Source organism: Xenopus tropicalis, chromosome 6, assembly GCF_000004195.4.
Source record: "Xenopus tropicalis strain Nigerian chromosome 6, UCB_Xtro_10.0, whole genome shotgun sequence".
Taxonomy (NCBI): domain Eukaryota; kingdom Metazoa; phylum Chordata; class Amphibia; order Anura; family Pipidae; genus Xenopus; species Xenopus tropicalis.
In genome coordinates, this window is record NC_030682.2 from 24,526,454 (window position 1) to 24,545,893 (window position 19,440).

Genomic DNA, 19,440 nt, shown 5'->3' on the forward strand with positions numbered 1-19,440 from the left:
GTGTAAAAAAAACTCTCATAGTGATTGCAGAATGTAATATTGATGGGCAGGGACACTGTAGGATTGAATGCAGGGAGTTGTTGCAGGTGAAAATACAAAAAAAAACCCAGCTTAGGTGTCAAAGTACTAGTTACAGGGAGTTTCGTGTAAGAAACTCTCATAGCTATTGCAGAACGTAATATGGATGGGCAGGGACACTGTAGGATTGGATGCAGGGAGTTGTTGCAGGTGAAAATACAAAAAAAACCACTTCTCATAGCGATTGCAGGACATAATATTGATGGGCAGGGACACTGTAGGATTTGGATGCAGGGAGTTGTTGCAGGAGAAAATACCAAAAGAAACCCAGCTTAGGCGTCAAAGTATAAGTTACAGGGAGTTGCGTGTGTAGCCCACCTGTTATTTGTTTGTGTGGCACTACCTTGTGGAGCACTATCTTGGCGCTACAGGAGTCCTGAGCCCCCGCTTACTATGGGGGTTTACAAGGGATTCTCCCCTCCGGTATGGCGTGCCTCCACCCAGGGATAGTGGTGGGAATCTGTACTCCACCCCCTGGGAACGTAATATGTTGTTAGGCCCCTCTGGACTGATAGATCTCACAACCACGGTAATAGGAATAAAGCAAATGAAAAGGTTTATTGGACGGACACCTCTCCAGGAGCAGCTTTTCAATAGTATACAGTGCAGGGTATATCTCCATACGTCTCATTGAGTACCATCTCCTGTTGGCCTACCCAATGGTACTCCCGACATGTGCTCCCCTCTAGGGGCTCTCCCCGGTACTCTCGGCAAGACACTCTACCATAGAGTTCCCCCGGTACTCACGCTAGGACGTTACCCCACAGGGACCCACACCGGCACTCTCACTGGGCATCCTCAGATCCGGCCTCCTGGACTAGCGGTGACCTGTTCCACCTACCTAGCCACTTAGTTCCCTGCACTCCGGCTGATATAATGCCGGGAGGTCTTAACCTCGCTACTACTCCTGGAGGGGCCATGTCCGCCCATTCTAAACTAGGCTGTCCTACATATCACTCCTAGAGCGATCTATTACAGAACTCCTACCTAAGAACTATGCCCAGGGCACTCACTCCACTCTTGGAGCAGTCCCTGGACTAACCAACCTAACAGCACATGGCTGCTTCCCTTATATGGGCCTATCTACCACCCTGTGGCCATAACCCGAACTACAGGGGTCCTCCCCATTAACTACTTAACACCCAGTCATCCCAGTGTCCCTGTTAACCAGCACCACCCTGTGGCCTCTCCTAGGGGTTCCTGTCCTAGGGGCCCGTTTTTGGTAAACCCCTACACGTGTAAGAAACTCTCATAGTGATTGCAGAATATAATATTGATGGGCAGGGACACTGTAGGATTGGGTGCAGGGAGTTGCAGGAGAAAATACCAAAAAACCCAGCTTAGGTGTCAAAGTACAAGTTACAGGGAGTTGCGTGTAAAAAACTCATAGCAATTGCAGAACGTAATATTGATGGGCAGGGACACTGTAGGATCGGATGCAGGGAGTTGTTGCAGGTGAAAATATAAAAAAAAAAAACCTCATAGCTATTGCAGAACGTAATATTGATGGGCAGGGACACTGTAAGATTGGATGCAGGGAGTTGTTGCAGGAGAAAATACCAAAAAAAAAACAGTTTATGTGTCAAAGTACAAGTTACAGGGAGTTGCATGTAAAAAAAACTCTCATAGCAATTGCAGAACATAATATTGATGGGCAGGGACACTGTATAATTGGATGCAGAGAGTTGTTGCAGGTGAAAATAAAAAAAAAAAACCTCTCATAGCGATTGCAGAACATAATATCGATGGGCAGGGACACTGTAGGATTGGGTGCAGGGAGTTGTAGGTGAAAATACCAAAAAACCCAGCTTAGGTGTCAAAGTTACAGGGAGTTGCGTGTAAAAAACTCTCGATTGCAGAATGTAATATTGATGAGTAAAAAACTCTCGATTGCAGAACGTAATATTGATGGGCAGGGACACTGTAGGATCGGATCAGACTTCCTTTTCTATTGGATAGGTGATTCCAGTTTTTTAGTGTTTCTAGAGTCTCCCTTAGTTCACTATTATTTTATTCTGTATTATTGAAGGTTAAGCTTTAGTTATAAGAATGCATCGTTTTCTCTATAAGGCCACCCTAAACATGAATTATTAAAAAAAATATGACATTGAATACGACATCCTGGTATTTAATAAGAAAAGTGCTTAGTGCTTAATAGGATTTCTGATTCTTGCTTCCATGTCATCTTAATTTCCTTATACAGTAAAGTTCTTTGTTGAAGAAACGTGTCTTCAACTGATTTTTTTGAGTAAGACACATTTTTAAATTTCAGATCATTATCTATAAAGTGTTTCTTTTGCATTTCTTCAAGTCTTGTAGAAACTGATCTGATGGAGATTTCTTCTTTGAAAGGCAAAAATGTAATTGCCCCACCTAAAGAAATATCCGCTATTTTCGCACTTTCAATCATTAGCGAACGCCAGTAGAACCGCACACGTCGCAAATTCTTCTGCATGAATTTTGCTTCTTCTTCAATAAAATTTTTTCTGTTTTTCTTTTTTACCTTATTGGGCATATCAATGCTATCCATAAGAATGGCCAACTGTCTGAAGCCGAAGATTATAGGAATGGCCAGCTAAAATGCAAAAGACCAAAGTAGCCTGAAGTAATTGCCAAAGTAACCCAAGGTCCCATCAGCCTTTACATTAACTTAGCTTAACTTATTCTACATAAACTGATATGTAGAATAACATTTTGAATTGTCTACAAGCAATTAAATTGATTTAATAATGATGACTATTAGCGATAAAAAAGGCAAGAAGCCTAAACATGCATTTAGCTTTCTCATACGGCAAAAGTCTGATACTGACACAGCTACAAACTTCAGGAGTTGCTCAGCCAATTGTAGCTCATCTAATCTAGCTAGTAGTGATCAATTGGTTCAAACTCACCCCTTACTGTTCTGGCACTTCTCTTACACTGTAACTACCTACTAAACCTCTGTATAGGAAATATGTGGTGATTTCATACGAATGACAAGTATAGAGCAGATTGAAACTGTGTGACTAGGGTTTAGCTGGTTTCACTAAGCTCATATCAGAGGAGCACATACATTATTTTTGTATCCTTGATTTCTCTGATTCCAGGATATTCCGTACCATGAGTAAGTTATGGAGCCTTGGCTCACTAATCCAAGGGTAATGCTCTTATATAAATTATAAGCACCCTATTGTTTATTTTTAAGACATCCAGTTTTCAAGAGAGGAATACAAGATAATCTAATCAATTAATACTGAAGATCAATATACTTTCCCTCTGTATTAGTTTTTGTTCTTGATCTTTCCTTCTAATTCCTAAGCTAATTTACTATTTTCCCCAATATCTCAAATTTGACAGGTTACTACTATGGTATATTCTAAAATGTTGAGCCACCATAGATAAAGTTATGCCATTTTACAGATCACTGTTTGCATTATGGCTCATACTCCAATTCTCCTGTATCCTTACTTTTAATTCAATTAATTAATGGTCATACCAATATATATCTTATTGCAAGGGCATGCTATCCCATAAATTATGTGTTTTATATTGCAATTAAAGTAATCATTGATATTTTGTTTGGTACCAAATCAGTCTATTGCATTGTTGACCTTTAATGTTTTCTCGCACATATTGCATGATCTGCTCCTTAGGGCTCTGGCACACGGGGAGATTAGTCGCCCCCGCGACAAATCTCCCTGTTCGCGGGCGACTAATCTCCCCGGATTGCCATCCCACTGGTGAAAATGTAAATCGCTGGTGGGGTGGCATACGCGGTGGCGCGATTTCAGTGAAATCGCGGAAGTTTCCTTAAAGGGCAAGGAAGGGTAGGTTTCATAGCCTGACCCTTCCCAGGAAGGATACCTTTTTCTACCATGGCACCATCAATAAGCCTTGTTATAGGCAGTAAAATCTCTTTATAATTTGCTTTTCTTTATATTAATTAAAGACTTTTCCATTTTATCTAATTCTCAGTTCGTGTCAGTATATAATAAAGTGAACTGGCCATCAATGTTAAAAGCATCCAGTTGGGGCTATTAGTTTTGGCTGCCGCATTAGGCACTACCAAAGTCAGGACAATCTGGACTAAACCTCTTGTTATCATATTATTCTTTTTTATATGTTTTTGAATTAAAAGTACCACCGTTCTTAACACTTTATATTTTGGAGGAATTGAACCTCATCTAATATTTCCATAATTCATGTTTTTATTGCCCTCATTTCTACCATTTGATTCAAAGATTGCATCCATATTTTGCAATTGTTTAACATTTTGTTATTGAGGTCAATCAAAATAGCCATTATTATACCAATAGATTGGGCTGAACCCAGAAAGGTAGGAAAACACTCACCTATATAATGTATGCTTTTATTTAGGTCAAGGAAATAGGCAATGTGTACAGAACTTATCTTAATTACATACCATTCAAATAAAATAAGAAAAAAAAATAATCTCAGGGTTCTTCTCTAAAGAAGCTTAGGGGGACATGTTACACCTGCACAGTGCAATGTGTCATAGAATTTCAAGCCTTGCCCAAATGGACAATTAAAAGAAGGGCTTGCAGTTCACATTCACACTACCATTTAGGGGGAAGACACACAGGGCGAGTCTGAGCTTTCAGAAGGAGCCGGCGCTACACATTAGAACTGCTTTCAGCTCACCTTTTGTTTCTCCTACTCCCATGTAACTGGAGGAGTCCCAAGCCGGACTTGGATTTCTTACTATTGAGAGCTATTCTGATACCTACTGGGAACTGCTATCTTGCTCCCTTCCCATTGTTCTACTGATTGGCTGCTGGGAGCAGCAGCTGTAAAGTGAGACTGAAGTTTATTAGAGCACAGGTCACATGGCTGTGGCAGGATTCTGCTGAAGAAGCTCTATTAACTTGAAAAAAACACTTTTTCCCCTGACAGTATTTAAGTCAGCATAGTGCACTTTATACTCTAAGGCCACTGTAAGATTAAGGGGGACTATATACTACAAGATATTTTTATCAATGTAGTATATGAACCTAATTCATTTCTGAAGCCACAAATTAACTTTTTATTCCCCGGTTAAATTGGTTTCAAATTTAACAGTTTACACAATGATGAATAAAACATTTGGATATTTACTACCCAGATCAGTTCCCTTAAAGCAGGACTAAACCCCAATATTAGTATTTACTGGCTAATACAGGAAGAATACACCAATAAGGGGGTTTTCTGTGTGGTATCTTTTCTTATTCAACTTTTCTGAAATAATTTGGAGAAGAACGCCCTGAAAATTATATTTTTACTTTATTTCATTTAAATTGCATGTACTAATAAAGATCAGTGCTACACACATTCCCTATTTCCTTGCCCTCAATAAAAGTTTTACATTTTAGTAGTAATACATCAGATAAGTGCTGACTATGATATGCAGGTAAGTTCTAAAACCACTGATATACCCAGCCCCAGTTTTCTACGTAACAATATACAGTAAGTGATGCTCCATGAAATCAGCTAGCCAGAGCTGCATAAAACAAAGAACCAATAGAAAAAAATATTAAACATGTTATTTATTATCAAATTCTGTACAAAACTGGAATACAAATAACATAGTTACACCATGATACGGTGACATATTTATTTTAAAACACGATCCTGGGACATTTAGGCCACGCCACCCATAACATGCCTGAACCAGCCCAACTCCGACCCAATTTCAGGCAAACTCCTCCCCTTTTGTGGCCCACTTGCCAGGACACTGTTTTTTGACATCTCATACTGTTGTCCCGGTGTTCACTGCAATGCAGTAAATATGCTTTCTAATCAAGGTATCAGTCCTATCTATTCAGATTTCTGATTCTTGCTTCCATGTTATCTTAATTTCCTTACACAGAAAAGTTCTTTGTTGAAGAAATTTGTCTTCAACTGATTTTTGGGGTAAGACGCATTTTTAAATCTCAGATCAATATCTATAAAGTGTTTCTTTGCCGTTTCTCTAAGTCCTGTAGAAACTGATCTGATGGTGATTTCTTCTTTGAAAGGCAAAAATGTAATTGCGCCACCTAAAGAAATATCCGCTATTTTCGCACTTTCAATCATTAGCGAACGCCAGTAGAACCGCACACGTTGCAATTTCTTCTGCATGAATTTTGCTTCTTTCTTCTTTTCCTTATTGGGCATATCAATGCTATCCATAAGAATGGCCAACTGTCTGAATCCGAAGATTATAACAATGGCCAGGGCTATGGATATGCAGATGTATTGGTTGTTGAAAATGGCAAAAATGGCATTAATCAACATTTTAGAATGTATCTCCTAAAAACCTGAAAATTTGAAGTTGTTGTTGCTATAAAAGATATGATAAAATTAAAAATAATTCCCTTCTATCCTTCTACAGTAAGATGTAGAAAAGTTAAAAGAGACCTTGAAGTGGAGCGAGCAACTCTCTCACAGATCAAGGTGATGCTAAATGTGGTTGTACAGGGTTATCAAATAGCTGATGTTAGTGTTCCATTGTGATGTCACAATGGGCATGTAACCATGGCAACAAACTTGCTGAATGTGATTGTCCAGGGTTATCAAGTAGTTGATCTTAGTGTTCTGTTGTGATGTCACAATGAGCATGTAACCATGGCAACACACTTGCTGAATGTGATTGTCCAGGGTTTATAATAATGCTCCACTGCAACACAATGTAGCAATGTAGTTCTAATAATAACCAAAATAAATAACTATATATATATATATATATACACACATACAGTTTGTCTTTTCCAGAGATTAACCTCCACAAAGCCAGGTTTCTTTTTCAAAACCAGGTTCTGCATTTAGCCTTGTTGCTTTCCGGGAAATTAATTCTGGCCAATGTAGGTCATTCTACAATTGTATTCATATAAAGTTCACATGCTCATCCCCCTGGGACTCTTTGTGATCCCATAAAGAGAATCAGCAAGCAAGTTTAGAGCATTACTCTCTAAAACATATTCCTGAATATGATTATTCAATAAGCTTTCCAATATATTCTGCTCGAAAGATGTATAGTTATCATCTGCTGGAATAATTTGTCTTAGGGCCTTTGTGATATAAGGGTGTATTTTATGGTTAATTGTCATGGTTATAACACTGCAATTGAATTCTAAAGAGCTGTTTCCAGTAGTTTCATGTTGTAGAGCGAGAGCAGGTACTGAAAACTGATCTCCTTAAAATGCCAGAAATATATGTTGGATGGAGACATATTTTCTAGAATAAAACTCTATATTCTAATTGCTCTGGATATACAAACAATTGGTTTTTCAGAGACCACACATAAGCTCCTTTAGTGGTGTATGCTTTCTATAACATCTGGGGAAAACTAATAATGGGGATTAATCCCACTAAAAGAGAACTGACCTGGTTAATAAATACCCAAGCCATTAATTTATGATTGTATTGGTAAATGTGAAACAAATTGAACTGGGGAATGAAAAGCGAATTTGTGGATTTAGAAATTAATTAGACAAAATTCATACACTAAATTGATTAAAATCTCATACAGATTATAGTTCTCCATATATATATATATAGGGACCTTTATGTCTGAATATAAAGTGCATTGTGCTGTATAAAATCCACTTATTCATAAAATACCCATAAAGTGCTTGTGGTAATTCATTTGATTAACTTATTCAAGGGGCCTTCTTTGTATTTAAAATAAAAGTTGATCATAACTAAATCTTTTAAAAATAGTCTTTTTTGCCGGTGTATTGGAACATAATACGTATATGGTTATTAATGTATCCCCTCATAGCAATGTAGTTGTGCATGAAGGGCGTTATGACCAAAATTTTAATTTTTACGTGTGTCCAGTCTGAAAGGGAGTGATCTGGATGTTTAATTGGGATAATAAGCCTATTGGCTACCCAGTCAATGTATCATTTAAGATTTGTGACTTCCTTTTTAATTGGATAGGTGATTCCAATTTTTAAGTGTTTCTAGAATCTCCCTTGATTATTTTATTCTGTATTATTGAAAGTTAAGTTTTAGTTATAAGAATGCATCGTTTTCTCTATAAGGCCACCCTAAACATGAATTATTAAAAAAAATATGACATTGAATATGACATCCTGGTATTTAATCAGAAACGTGCTTAATAGGATTTCTGATTCTTGCTTCCATGTCATCTTAATTTCCTTATACAGGAAAGTTCTTTGTTGAAGAAATGTGTCTTCAACTGATTTTTTTGGAGTAAGACGCATTTTTAAATCTCAGATCATTATTATTATCTTTAAAGTGTTTCATTCCTATTTCTTCAAGTCCTGTACAAACTGATCTGATGGTCATGTCTTCTTTGAAAGGCAAAAATGTAATTGCCCCACCTAAAGAAATATCCGCCATTTCGCACTTTTCAATCAATAGCGAATGCCAGTAGAACCGCACACGTCGCAAATTCTTCTGCATGAATTTTGCTTCTTCTTCAATAACATTTTTCCTGTTTTTCTTTTTTACCTTATTGGGCATATCAATGCTATCCATAAGAATGGCCAACAGTCTGAATCCGAAGATTATAAGAATGGCCAGCTAAAATGCAAAGTAATTGCCAAAGTAACCCAAGGTCCCATCAGCCTTTACATTAACTTAGCTTAACTTATTCTACATAAACTGATGTGTAGAATAAACAACATTTTGAATTGTCTACAAGCAATTAAATAGATTTAATAATGATGACTGTTAGCTATAAAAAAGACAAGAAGCCTAAACATGCAATATACATTTAGCTTTCTCATACGGCAAAAGTCTGATACTGACACAGCTACAAACTTTTAAACACATCCATCTTGTCGTTAAATAGCATTTCAATATAATTTGCCAATCAGGAGTTGCTCAGCCAATTGTAGCTCATCTAATCAAGCTAGTAGTTATCAATTGGTTCAAACTCACCCCTTACTGTTCTGGCACTTCTCTTACACTGTAACTACCTACTAAACCTCTGTATAGGAAATATGTGGTGATTTTATACGAAGTATAGAGCAGATTGAAACTGTGTGACTAGGATTTAGCTGGTTTCACTAAGCTCATATCAGAGGAGCACATACATTATTTTTGTATCTTTGATTTCTCTGATTCAAGGATATTCCGTACCATGAGTAAGTTACGGAGCCTTGGCTCACCAATCCAAGGGTAATGCTCTTATATAAATTATAAGCACCCTATTGGTTATTTTTAAGACATCCAGTTTTTAAGTGATGAATACAAGATAATCTAATCAATTAATACTGAAGATCAATATACTTTTCCTCTGAAGTAGTTTTTGTTCTTGCTCTGTCCTTCTAATTCCTAAGCTAATTTACTCTTTTCCCTAATATCTCAAATTTGACAGGTTACTATTATGGTATATTCTAAAGGGCATGCTATCCCATAAATCAGGGGTTTTATATTGCAATTAAAATAATTATTGATATTATGTTAGGTACCAAATCAGTCTGTTGCATTGTTGACCTTTAATGTTTTCTCGCACATATTGCATGATCTGCTCCTAAAAGAGCCTTTTTTCTTGGGATATATGTTTTGTCTATTGAAATGGCTGTGAGAAAGGAGATTTAGCTACATAGTTCAATTGGGTTAAAAAAAAGTCCATTATATACTTTAAATTATAAAGTTCTTCTATAGGTACATCCTTTGGTAAAATAGTCTAAATGTTTAATTTTCAAAAGGATATCCCATTCTGTATTTAATACATTTTTATTTCTTTACAACTTGTATAGTATGAACACTATTTTTTTCTCTGAGACCAAAAGAAAATCTTGATTTGTGTGTAGAGCCCTATAAAAGGCCAGTTTAATTTGTTTGCCTGAGTACCCTCTTTGTTTTAATCCGTCCTTCATGTCTTTAGTTTGTGATTTGTCATCATTCAAAGTGGAACAATTACTCCTTAGTCATAGAAATTCACCTGTTGGCAAATCATTTTTGACATAATAGGGGCGAAATGTAAAATGGCTTAAGAAGGATTAGATGGGAGTATTGTTCTTGTAAGTCTTAGGGGGGAATTCACAAAAGTGGAGGTAGCCCTTTTTTGGAGTAAAAGTGGTGGAAAAACTGGTGGAAAACACTTTCTCCAGATTCACAAACAGAAATCCGCCTAAATTCCGACTCAACCGCCACTTTTCTGTTTTTGGTGAAAGAAAGACAGTTTACAGACACTTTTGTGAATTTGTCGTTTAAACGACATTTATACGACGTTTTAACAACATTTTTTCCCGACATTTTCAAAATGGAGTAAAGCTCGGTGTAACTCTGTCAGACAAATTCTAAGATCTTCTGTTTTGTTTGGTTTCACCCAGTCTCCATTTCACACCTAAGGTGGCCCCATTAGGGGATCATTAACATATTAATGGGGATTAGCAGACTCATTGTTTGGGGACAAGTTTCTGTCTAACCATAGAACAATAGGTGCAAAAAGCCTCATTAACATTGTATAAACAAGTAAAACACTGATTAAAAAAAGTTTAATTTATATCTTATATATAAAAAGGTTTTACCTCACATTTGCATTGTAATACTAGTTTTAGCTTAATCAATGAGACAATAATAACATTTTGTGTGAATATATTGTAAACATTTTTATTAAAAGCAAAAGTAAAGCCTCCCAGGCAAATTTTTAGTTTTAGCAGCAGTGCCCCCTCTTTAACCACTTCACTGACATTTGCCCCAACTTATCTGTGCCCCCATAGCATGTCCTGAACTACAGAGCTGCCTGACAGCATTGGCCCCCACCTGTTCCCAGTAGCCATCTTGGTGGCACATACACACTGGCACCCAAACTGGGATATTGGGGTACAGGGTTGGACTGGCCCGACAAGGCAATGGATAAAAACCCAGTGGGCCCTAGTCCTGTTGGGCCCCTTATCACCGGGCATGTTGGTGAGTGGGCCAGATTGCTGCTGACCAGTAATGAGTAGGGGCTAGAGAAGAAGGTATTTAGACCCTTAAATCTTGTTACAGAAGTGGAATTACACAGAAATATAGAAAAAAATGATGTATAGTTTCCCTGTGCAAACGAAAATTACCCCTCAGGAAATGCCCCCAAAGTGAAATGGCATATGAAATGCAAAATCCTGCTGGTAAAATCCTTATTCCAAGGCTCATGTAGATTTGGGACTAGGTTTGATGGCACCGACTCATTTACTAAGAGCTAAAGGCAGATTAATAAAAAAAACATAGGGAAAATGACAAAATCTGAAAACTGTCTGTTTAAAAGACAAATTCACAAAAGTGGAGATAGATGTTTGTGAATTAGGTGGAAAATCCAACAAATCTATCTCCATTTTTATTTTGTCTCAATATCACCACTTTTGTAAATTCCCCCCAATGTGTTTAATTTGCTCTCAGTTTAACCCTGCAATACCCAGGGCTGCCCTGCACTATTAGGAATGAATGGGAATAAATGTATTTAACATTTGCCAAGTTTGTGTTGCGACCCCTGACTGGACAGTGTTTTGGCAAATGGAACCTGACCACTTTAATATTCATTTTGTATAAAGATGCAAAGGCAATTCGCTGCTCAGAGTTCATTAGTAATCCATTTAGATACATGAGCCGTGGCTGCTTGGGAATCAGTGTAGCCTGCAACATACTCAATACTGGGGCAGTTGTCTAGACAAAACAGCTAAATGGTTAGTGTACCCCCTGCTGAACTATATTCTGGCTGAAGAGTTACTGATAATGCATAGGAGTAGGGTGAATCTCCTGTACCATATACCAGCAGGGGATAACAGATAGCGCTCAAATGATATCGCCTGTATTACATACCAGCTGGGCACTATTATACAGCTCAGGGAATATCTCCATTACTCTCCTATCAGCTCCCCAGTGTAGATTCTGTTCTATGATTATTTCCATATATCCTAATCAAATTCCCCAAAATAACCCTAAAATGCACTTGCACATTATCCCTGTGCTGCAGCTCAGCTCACCTATCAATTGGCTTCTTATTGCCAGTGATAAGAAACGGATTTTTCCTGTGACAGTTGCTTTCAGCTGCCATAGACAGCACAATTCCCTTGAAAATGCACAGAGAGGATTTGTGGAAAATGTAAATGCAGCCACTGAAAAAAAATCTGGACACCGCTCCACCAGCCTATTTCTAAAGGCTGATATCCTTACGTTGGAAGGTTATGTGACCGTGCCCAGGGCAGTCACGAGGCGGACCCCGGAGGAGGGAATTGAACCTGCAACCCCGTCGTCACAGGGCGGTCTCCCTACCCCTAGGCTATCCTACCTCCTCCCACTTATAGGATGTTTTTTATTTGCTACATAGTGGCAGTTGGTGTATCCTAACTGAGAAGCCTGCTGTTTGCTCAAGACCTATATAACTAGGGGGACTGTTTAATAAGAAGGGAGAATGAATCCTCCATTTATCAACATTCTCTGAGAAAATTGATAAGTGAGCCCCGGGGGGGGGGGGGGGGGGGGTGGGGAGGGCAAAAGGCCTCATTGACATTTTATAAGCAAGTAAAACACTGATTAAACAAAAAGTTGAATTGATATGTTTTATATAAAAAACGTTTTTACCTCACATTTGCATTGTTATGCTAGTTTCAGCTTAATGAATTAAACATCTGGAAAATGACAAAATCTGAAAACTGTCTGCTTAAAAGACAAATTCACAAAAGTGGAGATAGAGGTTTGTGAATTAGGTGGAAAATCCCATCTATCTCCACTTTTATTTTGTCTCAATATCACCACTTTTGTGAATTCCCCCCTTAGTATTGACCCTGCCGTCAGGTTCTTTCTGTATTTCAATATCAGAGACTAAAAAAAAGTTCTAATATTTAATAAGTTAATTTAATATTCATTACATTATTATTTAAGTAGTAGATGAAGGGTAAGAACCTCTCATTTGAACCATACTAAATAATAAGAATATCATCAATGTAACAAGTCCATGCCAATTCCATGCTGATGTCCTGTGTTTGAAAATAAAATCTGCTGTAAAAATCGAAAGCATTAAAATGCATTAAAAACATGTTGGTGCTTTATAAATATGTAATAATAACAATTTGGCCTTCTTCTGTTCCACTAGATGTTTAGTTAAAACATATCTCTTAGCTGTCAAACACATATCATGTTCTCTAGATTCTAAATCTACTTATAATGATACCAATACCATTTGGTCTATAAAGCTTCTGTCTCTTAATTCTGCTTGATAAAGGGCCCAGTTGCCCTTTTTGCAAATGTATATGGTCTGAATATATCACTTTTTGCACCATGAAAACTACTGAAGGGCTACTGGATTTTTTTTTTGCATATTTTTCCCAAATTTTATATTATGACTTCTTTTTGGACCCAACCTCAACTTTATATTTTCTTTATATTATTTTATATTCATCATCAGTATCACAGGTTTCATAGCCTGACCCTTCCCAGGAAGGATACCTGTTTCTACCATGGCACCATCAATAAACCTTGTTATAGGCAAAGTAAAATCTCTTTATGATTAGCTTTTCTTTATATCAATTAAAGACTTTTCCATTTTATCTAATTCTCAGTTCGTGTCAGTATATAATAAAGTGAACTGGCCATCAATGTTAAAAGCATCCAGTTGGGGCTATTAGTTTTGGCTGCCGCATTAGGCACTACCAAAGTCAGGACAATCTGGACTAAACCTCTTGTTATCATTTAATTATTTTTATATATTTTTGAAATAAAAGTACCACCATTCTTTACACGTTTTATTTTGGAGGAATTGAACCTCATCTAATATTTCCATAATTCCTGTCTTTATTGCCCTCATTTCTACCATTTGATTCAAAAATTGCATCCATATCTTGCAATTAACATTTTGTTATTGAGATCAATCAAAATAGCCATTATTATACCAATAGATTGGGCTGAACCCAGAAAGGTAGGAAAACACTCACCTATATAACGTATGCTTTTATTGAGGTCAAGGAAATAGGCAATGTGTACAGAACTTATCTTAATTACATACCATTCAAATAAAATAAGAAAAAAAAATAATCTCAGGGTGTTCTTCTCTAAAGAAGCTTAGGGGGACATGTTACACCTGCACAGTGCAATGTGTTATAGAATTTCAAACCTTGTCCAAATGGACAATTAAAAGAAGGGCTTGCAGTTCACATTCACACTACCATTTAGGGGGAAGACACACAGGGCGAGTCTGAGCTTTCAGAAGGAGCCAGCGCTACACATTAGAACTTCTTTCAGCTAACCTATTGTTTCTCCTACTCCCATGTAACTGGAGGAGTCCCAAGCCGGACTTGGATTTCTTACTATTGAGTGCTATTCTGATACCTACTGGGAGCTGCTATCTTGCTCCCTTCCCATTGTTCTGCTGATTGGCTGCTGGAAGTAGCAGCTGTAAAGTGAGACTGAAGTCAGAATCAGAGCACAGGTCACATGGCTGTGGCAGGATTCTGCTAAAGAAGCTCTATTAACTTGAAAAAAACATGTTTTCCCCTGACAGTATTTAAGTCAGCATAGTGCACTTTATACTCTAAGGCCACTGTAAGATTAAGGGGGACTATATACTACAAGATATTTTTATCAATCATTGAATGACCGACAGTATTACTTTAACTTAGTTTAAACAGTAGAAGCAGCCTAAGTACCTCCAGAATGCCATCATAAATTGAATTAGCTCACTGACTCAGTTAATTCTAGCTAACCTAAACAAACTAACATTAAAGAAAATCTGAAGACTACAGAATGTAATTAAAATGTACCAAAAAAGAAACTGGCTAAATAACTATCTGGACTATTTAACTAGCACTACCTAGACACTTTATCGTACAGTTTCTCCATATAGATACTGCAGCATCAGTCCCAAATTGCTCTGACACATCTGTTTTGATGTTCTGCAATGGTCTTTCAATTGAGGAACTATATTTGCAAGCAAATAGAAGAGTCTATTTGTGATGCTCACCCTATTGTGGCTCATTTCTAAGCTACCCAGTAGCAACTCATGGGTTTGACCACATCCTCCCTCCTTTTTGATACACTTCTTACACTGTGACTGCCAATCAAAACCTCCATATAGGAAAAATGCTGTGATGTAGTAGAGTAATGCTGGATCTAGGGCAGATTTAAACTGGCTGATTAGGGTTTAGCTGGTTTCACTAAGCTCATATCAGAGGAACACAGAAACTGATTCCTAGATTTCTATAACTCAATGATATTTCATACTATATGATAATTCTCATGATAACTCATTAACTGCTGGAAATTGGTGCATGCAAAGGAAACTAAGGCTGCTTCTGTTGTTTGGAGAACTGGGTATTAATCAATTAATAAAATTAAGTCAATTAATTTTTATACAGCTAAGGAAAGTCCTATTAATTTAAGTCAGCATAGTGCACTTTATACTCTAAAGGCCACTATAAAATATTTATATATATCAATGTAATGTATGAACCTAATTCATTTCTGAAGCCACAAATTAACTTTTTATTCCCCAGTTAAAATGGTTTCAAATTTAACAGTTTACACAATGATGAATAAAACATTTGGATATTTACTACCCAGATCAGTGCTTAAAGCAGGACTAATCCCCAATATTAGTATTTACTGGCTAATACAGGAAGAATACACCAATAAGGGGGTTTTCTGTGTGGTATCTTTTCTTATTCAACTTTTCCGAAATAATTTGGAGAAGAACGCCCTGAAAATTATATTTTTATTTTATTTCATTTAAATTGTATGTACTAATAAAGATCAGTGCTACACACATTCCCTATTTCCTTGCCCTCAATAAAAGTTTTACATTTTAGTAGTAATACATCAGATAAGTGCTGACTATGATATGCAGGAAAGTTCTAAAACCACTGATATACCCAGCCCCAGTTTTCTACGTAACAATATACAGTAAGTGATGCTCCATGAAATCAGCTAGCCAGAGTTCCATAAAACAAAGAACCAATAGAAAAAAATATGAATTATGTTATTTATTATCACATTTCTGTACAAAACTGGAATACAAATAACATAGTTATACCATGATACGTTGACATATTTATTTTAAAACATGATCCTGGGACATTTAGGCCACGCCACCCATAACATGCCTGAACCAGCCCAAATCCCACCCAATTTCAGGCAAACTCCTCCCCTTTTGTGGCCCACTTGCCAGGACACTGTTTTTTGACATCTCATACTGTTGTCCTGGTGTTCACTGCAATGCAGTAAATATGCTTTCTAATCAAGGTATCAGTCCTATCTATTCAGATTTCTGATTCTTGCTTCCATGTTATCTTAATTTCCTTACACAGAAAAGTTCTTTGTTGAAGAAATTTGTCTTCACCTGATTTTTGGGGTAAGACGCATTTTTAAATCTCAGATCAATATCTATAAAGTGTTTCTTTCCCATTTCTTTAAGTCCTGTAGAAACTGATCTGATGGTGATTTCTTTTTTGAAAGGCAAAAATGTAATTGGCCCACCTAAAGAAATATCCGCTATTTTCGCACTTTCAGTCATTAGCGAACGCCAGTAGAACTGCACACGTCGCAATTTCTTCTGCATGAATTTTGCTTCTTTCTTCTTTTCCTTATTGGGCATATCAATGCTATCCATAAGAATGGCCAACTGTCTGAATCCGAAGATTATAAGAACAGCCAGGGCTATGGATATGCAGATGTATTGGTTGTTGAAAATGGCAAAAATGGCATTAATCAACATTTTAGAATGTATTTCCTAAAAACCTAAAAATTTTAAGTTGTTGTTGCTATAAAAGATATGATAAAATTAAAAATAATTTCTTTCTATCCTTCTACAGTAAGATGTAGAAAAGTTAGAAAGAAACCTTGAAGTGGAGCGAGCAACTCTCTCACAGATCAAGGTGATGCTGAATGTGGTTGTACAGGGTTATCAAGTAGTTGATCTTAGTGTTCCATTGTGATGTCACAATGAGCATGTAACCATGGCAACACACTAGAGTTATCAAGTAGTTGATCTTAGCGTTACATTGTGATGTCACAATGAGCATGTAACCATGGCAACACACTTGCTGAATGTGATTGTCCAGGGTTTATAATAATGCTCCACTGTAACACAATGTAGCAATGTATTTCTAATAAGAACCAAAATAAATAAATATATATATATATATTTATATACAGTTTGTCTTTCTCAGAGATTTTTTTTTTTTTTCAATGATTTTTATTTGCATTTCAACTTTTACAGAATTGGATAACAAAATAACACATATTCGTATTAAGTATCTTATATCCTGAAAGAAATAGAAAGGAAGGAAGAGAAGAAGGAGAGTGGTCCCTTCTTAACTATCGAGGGGGCCAAAGGATGAAAAAGGCTCAGAGATTTATTTTAAGCTCATTTACTGGATACTGGAAGTTGCAAAAATGTCATACCTGTAGAAATAAAAACCTTAGCCTCAACAAACCCAGGTTTCTTGTTTAAAACCAGATTCTGCATTTAGCCTTGTTGCTTTCCATAAAATTTATTCTGGCAAATGTAGGTCATTCTACAATTGTATTCAAATACACATTTCACATGCTCATCCCCCTGGGACTCTTTGTGATCCCATAAAGAGAATGAGCAAGCAAGTTCCAGCTCTCCATAACGACTTAGATCTATACCCTCTGAAGCCTAAAAATAGGGTAATTGGCAAAACAAAATGTGCCAAGCCCAGGACAGTGGTGCTGAGGATGGCACAGTAATAATTTAATCAAACTATCTCTAAATATCAAAAATACCTAATACAGATTTTTATTATTATAAAGCACCAACGTATTCTGTTGCTCTGTACAATAGAAGGATATACACATGAAACACACAGATTATATCCAATTACTGACCAAAACAGGAGGTACTGTCCCCATAGGATGCAGCATGTACTTTCCCATTGTCATGTTTTTGCGTTTGCTTTCCATCACTGCTGCAGCCTGAGTAACCAACACAAAGACAGTGGATGAGCCATGTCCCAAGTTAATTATAGAATGGAATGCAGAGAAATGGAGATTAAAACGCTGATCCACTTTTAACAAGAAACTGGAAGCTAGCTCGTTTTAATTGGAAACTTGTAAAGAAAAGATGATGTCAGGGTACAGCAACGTATGAAATAAATCCAGCGAAATCAAGGGAAAATTATTACACAAATGCCATCTCAGGAAACCCATTAGGTGCAGTTCTCTAGAAATAAATCAGGATCCAATTAAGTACATTAAAAAGAGAGGCCTGCTGTTCCTCTTCTCCAATATTGTCCAAAAACTGCTGCCCGCGTTGTTAGGAATCTTTAAATGATGTTGACATGTCCAAAACACAATCAAGATTCATTTTCTTGTTGTCTTCCCTAAAAATTTTAGCAGCTTGTGCCGTGTGATATTTTGTGGCACATGTGGAATGTCATTATCAGTTTACTGGAAATATTGTAGTCCTCATTATTGCTGCACTAAATCAATGCTGTGTGCTCAGCTGGGAAATGTCTATACACTTGTTTCATACAATCGCTGGCACGATTATTGTAACAAGGCTGAAGCAGGCTTTGGTCTTTATTTTTTTGTAGTGGCATACAAATAGAGTCCTCTTTATGGAATAAGCATTGGATTGAATATAAAAAATAAGCAAGATTGGGAAGTACAGGTATGGGTTCCATTATGCAGAAACCCGTTATCCAGAAAGCTCTGAATTATGGGAAGGCCATCTCCCATAGACCCCATTTTAATCAAATAATTCACATTTTCAAAAATGAGTTTCTTTTTCTCTGTAATAATAAAACAGTACCTTGTACTTGATCCCAACTAAGATATAATTACCCCTTATTGGGGGCAGAACAGCCCTATTGGGTTTATTTAATGGTTAAATGATTCCCTTTTCTCTGTAATAATAAAACAGTACCTGTACTTGATCCCAACTAAGATATAATTACCCCTTATTGGGGGCAGAACAGCCCTATTGGGTTTATTTAATGGTTAAATGATTCCCTTTTCTCTGTAATAATAAAACAGTACCTGTACTTGATCCCAACTAAGATATAATTACCCCTTATTGGGGGCAGAACAGCCCTATTGGGTTTATTTAATGGTTAAATGATTCCCTTTTCTCTGTAATAATAAAACAGTACCTGTACTTGATCCTAACTAAGAGATAATTAATCCTTATTGAAGGGAAAACAATCCTATTGGGTTTATTTTATGTACAAATGTTTTTTTTAGTAGATTTAGAGTATGGAGATCCATATTATAGAAAGACCCCTTTTCTAGAAAACCCAGGTCCCAAACATTCTGGAGAACAGGTCCCATACCTGTATTGTTTGTTGTATAATGTCTATAAAGCTCATTTAGGTATTCTATAGTAACTAATCAGTGATAAGCTATGTTTAGCAAGTTTTAGATCTGTTTTCATATAGCACAGTGCTGTCCAACTGGCGGCCCGCGGGCCGCATGCGGCCCGCGACCCCCCTC